The sequence below is a fragment of the Triticum urartu genome, chromosome 1 (genome assembly GCF_003073215.2).
Source record: "Triticum urartu cultivar G1812 chromosome 1, Tu2.1, whole genome shotgun sequence".
NCBI lineage: Eukaryota > Viridiplantae > Streptophyta > Magnoliopsida > Poales > Poaceae > Triticum > Triticum urartu.
The window spans coordinates 584,199,614-584,207,830 of NC_053022.1; positions in this window are offsets into that span (position 1 = coordinate 584,199,614).

The window sequence follows — 8,217 nt, forward strand, 5'->3', positions numbered from 1 at the left end:
ACGGATCTGAATGTGCAGACCCGTTGACTAAGCCTCTTCCACGAGCAAAACATGATCAGCACCAAGGCTCCATGGGTGTTAGAATCATTACTGTGTAATCTAGATTATTGACTCTAGTGCAAGTGGGAGACTGAAGGAAATATGCCCTAGAGGCAATAATAAAGTTATTATTTTATTTCCTTATATCATGATAAATGTTTATTATTCATGCTAGAATTGTATTATCCGGAAACATAATACTTGTGTGAATACATAGACAAACTAAACGTCACTAGTGTGCCTCTACTTGACTAGCTCGTTAATCGAAGATGGTTATGTTTCCTAACCATAGACATGTGTTGTCATTTGATTAACGGGATCACATCATTAGGAGAATGATGTGATTGACATGACCATTCCATTAGCTTAGCACCCGATCGTTTAGTATGTTGCTATTGCTTTCTTCATGACTTATACATGTTCCTATGACTATGAGATTATGCAACCCCGTTTGCCGGAGGAACACTTTGTGTGCTACCAAACGTCACAACGTAACTGGGTGATTATAAAGAGTGCTCTACAGGTGTCTCCAAAGGTACATGTTGGGTTGGCGTATTTCGAGATTAGGATTTGTCACTCCGATTGTCGGAGAGGTATCTCTGGGCCCTCTCGGTAATGCACATCACTTAAGCCTTGCAAGCATTGCAACTAATGAGTTAGTTGCGAGATGATGTATTACGAACGAGTAAAGAGACTTGCCGGTAACGAGATTGAACTAGGTATTGAGATACCGACGATCGAATCTCGGGCAAGTAACATACCGATGACAAAGGGAACAATGTATGTTGTTATGCGGTCTGACCGATAAAGATCTTCGTAGAATATGTAGGAGCCAATATGAGCATCCAGGTTCCGCTATTGGTTATTGACCGGAGACGTGTCTCGGTCATGTCTACATTGTTCTCGAACCCGTAGGGTCCGCACGCTTAACGTTACGATGACAGTTTCATTATGAGTTTATATATTTTGATGTACCGAAGGTTGTTCGGAGTCCCGGATGTGATCACGGACTTGACGAGGAGTCTCGAAATGGTCGAGACATAAAGATCGATATATTGGACGACTATATTTGGACACCGGAAAGGTTCCGGGTAAGATTGGGACAATACCGGATCACCGAGAGGTTATCGGAACCCCCCGGGAGGTATATGGGCCTTATTGGGCCTTAGTGGAAAGGAGGGGAAAGGAGCAAGGGAGGGGCGCCCCCCCAAGCCCAATCCGAATTGGGAGGGGGGCGCCCCCTTTCCTTCCTCCCTCCTTCCTCTTCCTTCCCTCTCCTACTCCTAATAGGAAAAAGGGGAGTCCTACTCCCGGTGGGAGTTGGACTCCCCCCTTGGGCGCGCCACCCTCCTTGGCCGGCCCCCTCCTCCACTCCTTTATATACGGGGGCAGGGGGCACCCCAGAGACACAACAATTGATCATTGATCTCTTAGCCGTGTGCGGTGCCCCCCTCCACCATAATCCTCGATAATATTGTAGCGGTGCTTAGGCGAAGCCCTGCGACGGTAGAACATCAAGATCGTCACCACGCCGTCGCTGCTGACGGAACTCACTCGACACTTTGCTGGATCAGAGTCCGGGGATCGTCATCGAGCTGAACGTGTGCAAAACTCAAGGTGTCCGCTAGTTTCGGTGCTTGATCGGTGTCAGGCCGTGAAGACGACGAACTACAATCAACCGCGGTTGTTATATACGCTTCCGCTTACCGGTCTAACGAGGGTACGTAGACAACACTCGCCCCTCTCGTTGCTGTGCATCACCATGACCTTGCGTGTGCGTAGGAATTTTTTTGAAATTACTACGTTCCCCAACAAGTACATGATCACCGATACGCATGGCGGGCTTCTTCCGGTGATCTGCCTCGCCTTTGAAATGCTTGCCTTTCTTTCGACATTGATGGTTGGTCGGGAGAAATCGACGATGGCCCAGGTACACATTCTTCCTGCATCTGTCCAGGTATATACTTTCGGTGTCAGCTAAACAGTGCGTGCATGCGTGGTATCCCTTGTTTGTCTGTCCTGAAAGGTTACTGAGAGCGGGCCAATCATTGATGGTCACGAATAGCAACGCCTTTAGGTCAAATTCTTCCCCCATGTGCTCATCCCACGCACGTACACCTGTTCCATTCCACAGCAGTAATAGTTCTTCAACTAATGGCCTTAGGTACACATCAATGTCATTGCCGGGTTGCTTAGGGCCTTGGATGAGAATTGGCATCATAATGAACTTCCGCTTCATGCGCATCCAAGGAGGAAGGTTATACATAGATAGAGTCATGGGCCAGGTGTTGTGATTGCTGCTCTACTCCCCGAAAGGATTAATGCCATCCACGCTTAAAGCAAACCATACGTTCCTTGGGTCACTTGCAAACTCAGCCCAGAACTTTCTCTCAATTTTTCTCCACTACGACCCGTCAAGGGGTGCTCTCAACTTCCCATCTTTCTTACGGTCCTCACTGTGCCATCGCATCAACTTGGCATGCTCTTTGTTTCTGAACAGTCATTTCAACCGTGCTATTATAGGAGCATACCACATCACCTTCGCAGGAACCCTCTTCTGCGGGGCTCGCCCTCAACATCACGAGGGTCATCTCGTCTGATCTTATACCGCAATGCACCGCATACCGGGCATGCGTTCAAATCCTTGTACGCACCGCGGTAGAGGATGCAGTCATTAGGGCATGCATGTATCTTCTCCACCTCCAATCCTAGAGGGCATACGACCTTCTTTGCTGCGTACGTACTGTCGGGCAATTCGTTATCCTTTGGAAGCTTCTTCTTCAATATTTTCAATAGCTTCTCAAATCCTTTGTCAGGCACAGCATTCTCTGCCTTCCACTGCAGCAATTCCAGTACGGTACCGAGCTTTGTGTTGCCATCTTCGCAATTGGGGTATAACCGTTTTTTGTGATCCTCTAACATGCGATCGAACTTCAACTTCTCCTTTTCACTTTTGCACTTTTCCCTTGCATCAACAATGACCCAACGGAGATCATCATCGGGCACATCGTCTGGTTCCTCTGGACCTTCAGCTTCCTCTTGATCTTCAGCTTCCCCCGTTGCAGCATCACTGTATTCAGGGGGCACATGGTTGTCATCGTCCTCCTCTTCTGCGTTGTCTTCCATCATAACCCCTATTTCTCTGTGCTTCGTCCAAACATTATAGTGTGGCATGAAACCCTTATAAAGCAGGTGGGTGTGAAGGATTTTCTTGTCAGAGTAAGACCTCGTATTCCCACAATTAGGGCATGGACAACACATAAAACCATTCTGCTTGTTTGCCTCAGCCACTTCGAGAAAATTATACAGGCCCTTAATGTACTCAGAGGTGTGTCTATCACCGTACATCCATTGCCGGTTCATCTGCGTGCATTATATATAACTATGTGTGTCAAAAGTAAGAAAATTAGACAAGTATGTATCTAAAGTAAGATTTTTTTCTTTCAGAAAGAAGATAAGAACAAGAGGCTCACCACGGTGGTGCCGGCGACGAGATCGGCATGGGCGATCGACGGCGGTGAAGACGAGGATGGGGCGTGACGGACCGCTAAACCTAGACAAATCTCGAAAAAAATGGAGCCCGGAGGTCGAGCTTCGAGAGGAGAAAGCTTAACTAATGTGGCTCGGGCATTTCATCGAACCACCTCATGTGCATAGGAGGTGAGCTAGAGCACCCAAATGCCCCCTCCCGCCAGCAAAAAACAGAGCACTGTGGAGTGCTCTGCTCGCCGGCGATGGGGTATATATAGGCAACTCATTTGTCCCGGTTCGTGGCTGGAACCGGGACTAAAGGCCATCCCTTCTGTCCCGGTTCCTGCCACGAACCGGGACCAATGGTTGTGGGCCAGGAGCGAGGCTCATTGGTCCCGGTTCGTGCCAAGAGCCGAGACAAATGGGCCCAGACGAACGGACCAATGCCCACGAGGCCCCGGCCGGCCCCCTGGGCTCACAGAACGGACAAAAATGCCTCATGGTCCGTTCGTGCAGAATCGGACTAATGTGAAAGTGCAACTATCCCTAGTGGTTTTGGTAATTCATAACAACATATAGCTCATTGAGCTAATGCTATTCCAAGATGATTATTTCAGGAAAGCTCAATGATTGGCATGGCATGGATGTGAAAGTGGAACCCTCAAAATGCCAAGGACAAAGGATTGGCTCAAGCTCAAAAGCTCAAGACTCTTCATTTTATATTTTAGTGATCCAAGATCACATTGAGTCTTTAGGAAAAGCCAATACTATCAAGGAGGGATGAGGTGTTGCTTAATGTGCCTCTTGCTTCATGTGCTTAGTGATATGCTCCAAAACCCTCAACTACTTTCCCATATCCACATATGACCTAAACCCTAAGCCAAACTCGGTCCTACCGATTCTTTCTATCCGGCGCCACCGAGTTTCACTTGTCATAGCCACTGCCAAACCCTAGCAATTCGGTTCTACCGATAGGGATCTCGGTCTCACCGAGATGGGATTGCAAACTCTCTGTTTCCCTTTGTAACTTTTCGGTCTCACCGAAGAGCGAATCGGTCCCACCGAGATTGCAATGTAAACTCTCGTTTTCCTTTTTGTAACTTTTCGGTCTCACCGAAAGAGCAAATCGGTCCCACCGAGTTTACCTGACCAACTCTCTGGTTAGCTATTACCAAAATCGGTCTCACCGAGTTTGTGTAATCGGTCTCACCGAGATTACGTTATGCCCAAACCCTAACATATCGGTCCTACCGAGTTGCATGTCAGTCCCACCGAAAAATCTCTAACGGTCACTAGGTTTACCTTTCGGTCCGACCGAGTTTGTTGATTCGGTCCCACCGAGATTGGAAAACTTGTGTGTAACGGTTGGATTTTGTGTGGAGGCTATATATACCCCTCCACCTCCTCTTCATTCGTGGAGAGAGCCATCAGAATACCTACACTTCCAACTCATATTTCTGAGAGAGAACCACCTACTCATGTGTTGAGCCAAGATATTCCATTCCTACCATATGAATCTTGATCTCTAGCCTTCCCCAAGTTGCTTTCCACTCAAACTTCTTTCCACCAGATCCAAATCCTATGAGAGAGAGTTGAGTGTTGGGGAGACTATCATTTGAAGCACAAGAGCAAGGAGTTCATTACCTACACACCATTTGTTACTTCTTGGAGAGTGGTGTCTCCTAGATTGGCTAGGTGTCACTTGGGAGCCTCCGACAAGATTGTGGAGTTGAACCAAGGAGTTTGTAAGGGCAAGGAGATCGCCTACTTCGTGAAGATCTACCGCTAGTGAGGCAAGTCCTTCGTGGCGATGGCCATGGTGGGATAGACAAGGTTGCTTCTTCGTGGACCCTTTGTGGTGGTTGCTTCTTCGTGGACCCTTCGTGGGTGGAGCCCTCCGTGGACTCGCGCAACCGTTACCCTTTGTGGGTGGAGCCCTTCGTGGACTCGCGCAACCGTTACCCTTCGTGGGTTGAAGTCTCCATCAACGTGGATGTAGGATAGCACCACCTATCCGAACCACGGGAAAAACATCCGTGTCTCCAATTGCGTTTGAATTCTCCAAACCCTCCCCTTTACATTCTTGCAAGTTGCATGCTTTACTTTCCGCTGCTCATATACTCTTTGCATGCTTGCTTGAATTGTGTGATGATTGCTTGACTTGTCCTACAATAGCTAAAATCTGCCAAGAACTAAAATTGGGAAAAGGTTAAGTTTTTATTTGGTCAAGTAGTCTAATCACCCCCCCTCTAGACATACTTTCGATCCTACAAGTGGTATCAGAGCTTGGTCTCCATTTGCTTTGATCTCCATAGCTTTTGGTGGTCATAGCCTTGGTTTCACAACCTAGGAGAGTATGGCGTCTAGCGAGGGAAATTATCACCGTAGAGGTCCTTACTTTGATGGTACTAATTTTGCTAGTTGGAAGCATAAAAGGAAAATGCATATTCTTGGACATAACCCCGCCGTTTGGGCTATTGTGTGTGTTTGCAAGGTGATTCTTTGATGGGAAAGAACCGAATCGTGAAGCTACGCGGAAGTTGAAGATGCTGCAATACAATGCTCAAGCTTGTGATATTCTTCAACGGATTGTGCCCCGAAGAATTCAACAAAATCAGCCGTCTTGAGAATGCAAAGGAAATTTGGGATACTTTGATTGATATGCACGAAGGTACCGACTCCGTCAAGGAATCCAAGTTGGATGTGCTTCAAAATCAACTTGACAAGTTCAAAATGAAGGATGGTGAAGGTGTCGCTGAAATGTACTCTAGGCTTGCTCTCATCACAAATGAGATTGCCGGCTTAGGAAGTGAAGAGATGACCGATAGATTCATCATCAAGAAGATTCTAAGAGCCTTGGATGGAAAATATGATACCGTGTGCACATTGATCCAAATGATGCCCAATTACAAAGATCTCAAGCCAACGGAGGTGATTGGAAGAATTGTTGCTCATGAGATGTCACTTAAGGATAAAGAGGAACTTCACAACAAATCAAGTGGTGCATATAAAGCCTCATGTGAAGCCCCTACATCATCAAGTGAGAACAAAACTTCAATGAAGAATTGAGCTTAATGGTGAAGAACTTCAACAAGTTCTACAGAGTAGAAGCAAAGATAAAGCTTCAAGTCAAAAGGTCCTACAATGACAAAAGATCCTTCTAGTTCAAGAGCGAAACTGCTACAGTTGTGGAAGACCCGGACACTATTCCAATGAGTGTACGGTCCCTACAAGAAGAGAAGAATTCTCCAAAAAGAAGAAGCAAAGAATCACCACCAAGAGAGAGAAGAGTAGAGATGATCCGTATGAACGAAGATACTCACGGAGAAAAGGATTCGAAAGGAAGGAAAAATCATCAAGGAGCTACACAAAACGAAGACATAATCTCATGTGGTGAATGGGTATCCGGCTCCGACTCCGACAGCCACTCCGAGAGAAGTTATCACTCCGACTCCGAAGATACTCAAGATGAAGGTGTTGCCGGTCTAGCACTTGTGTCAACCAACTCCTACGACATATTTGACTCACCAAATGAAGGAATTGGAAGATGCTTCATGGCCAAAGGTCCTAAGGTAACACACCCCGAGTATGTTGATTTCAATAGTGATGAAGATGACTTGTTAGGTGATGATTTGCTTGTTGACAACTCTAGTGATGAATACTATGATGAAACGTCAATTAATCATGCTAATCAAGATAAAACGAATGACAATGATAAGGAGAAGATTGAGGCCTAACTAAAGAACTAAACACTCTTAAGTTAGCTCATGAAACTATCTTCGAAGATCATCGAGAACTTTTAAGAGCTCATGAGAAATTACGCTTTGAAAAGCTCAATCTTGAGCAAGAGCATGAGTTCTTAAAAGCAATCAATGATGATCTCCGCAAGAAAAGTTCTTCTTACATTGCCAAGCGTTTACTCTTATCCACTTACATGCCTCAAGTCAAGTCTAGTAACAAGAACAAGAAAGATTCTTCCTCTAGCAGTAACAATGATCATGCTAAATCCAATATTGTTGCTTCTAGTAGTTCTCTTGATTCCACTAATGATTCTCTTAGCCAAGTTACACTTGAGCAAGAAAATAGCTTATTGAAGGGAATTATAGAGAAAGGAGTGTACAAAAGCCTTGCCGGGAGTAAGCAATTCGAGGAAATTGTGCGCAAGCAAGGAATGCACCGGAAGAATCAAGGTGTTGGTTTTGAACGAAAGTTCAATGCCAATGGAGTTGAGTGGGAAGAAGATCAATACCCCAAGACAAAGTTTGTTCCTCAACAAGAGAAGTATGATACTTCTTTCAAGGGGACACAAGCTCAAGATGATCTTCCACCACAAGACTACAAGCAAAAAGGCAAGGACAAGCTTCAAGAGGAAATTGATGCATTTGAAGAAGCTCCTAAGACCTTAGTCAAGTGGATTCCCAAGACTACTTCAAGTTCCACTTCATCAAGTACGACTACAACTCCAAGGATTCCCATCAAGATGGTGTGGATCCAAAAGAAGAAGAACTAGAGAGTTCTTGAGGGTGACTCCGCCAACATACTTCACTCTTATCATTTTGGCAAGAAACAAGTGCAATCAACTTCCACATCTTGCACTAGTTCAAGGAGTCACAAACCCTCTTGTTGGTAAGACAAGGGACAAGGTAACCTAAGTTTTCATGGACATCATCTTGTGTGTGCATCACTCTATGTCTATGGATATCCTTG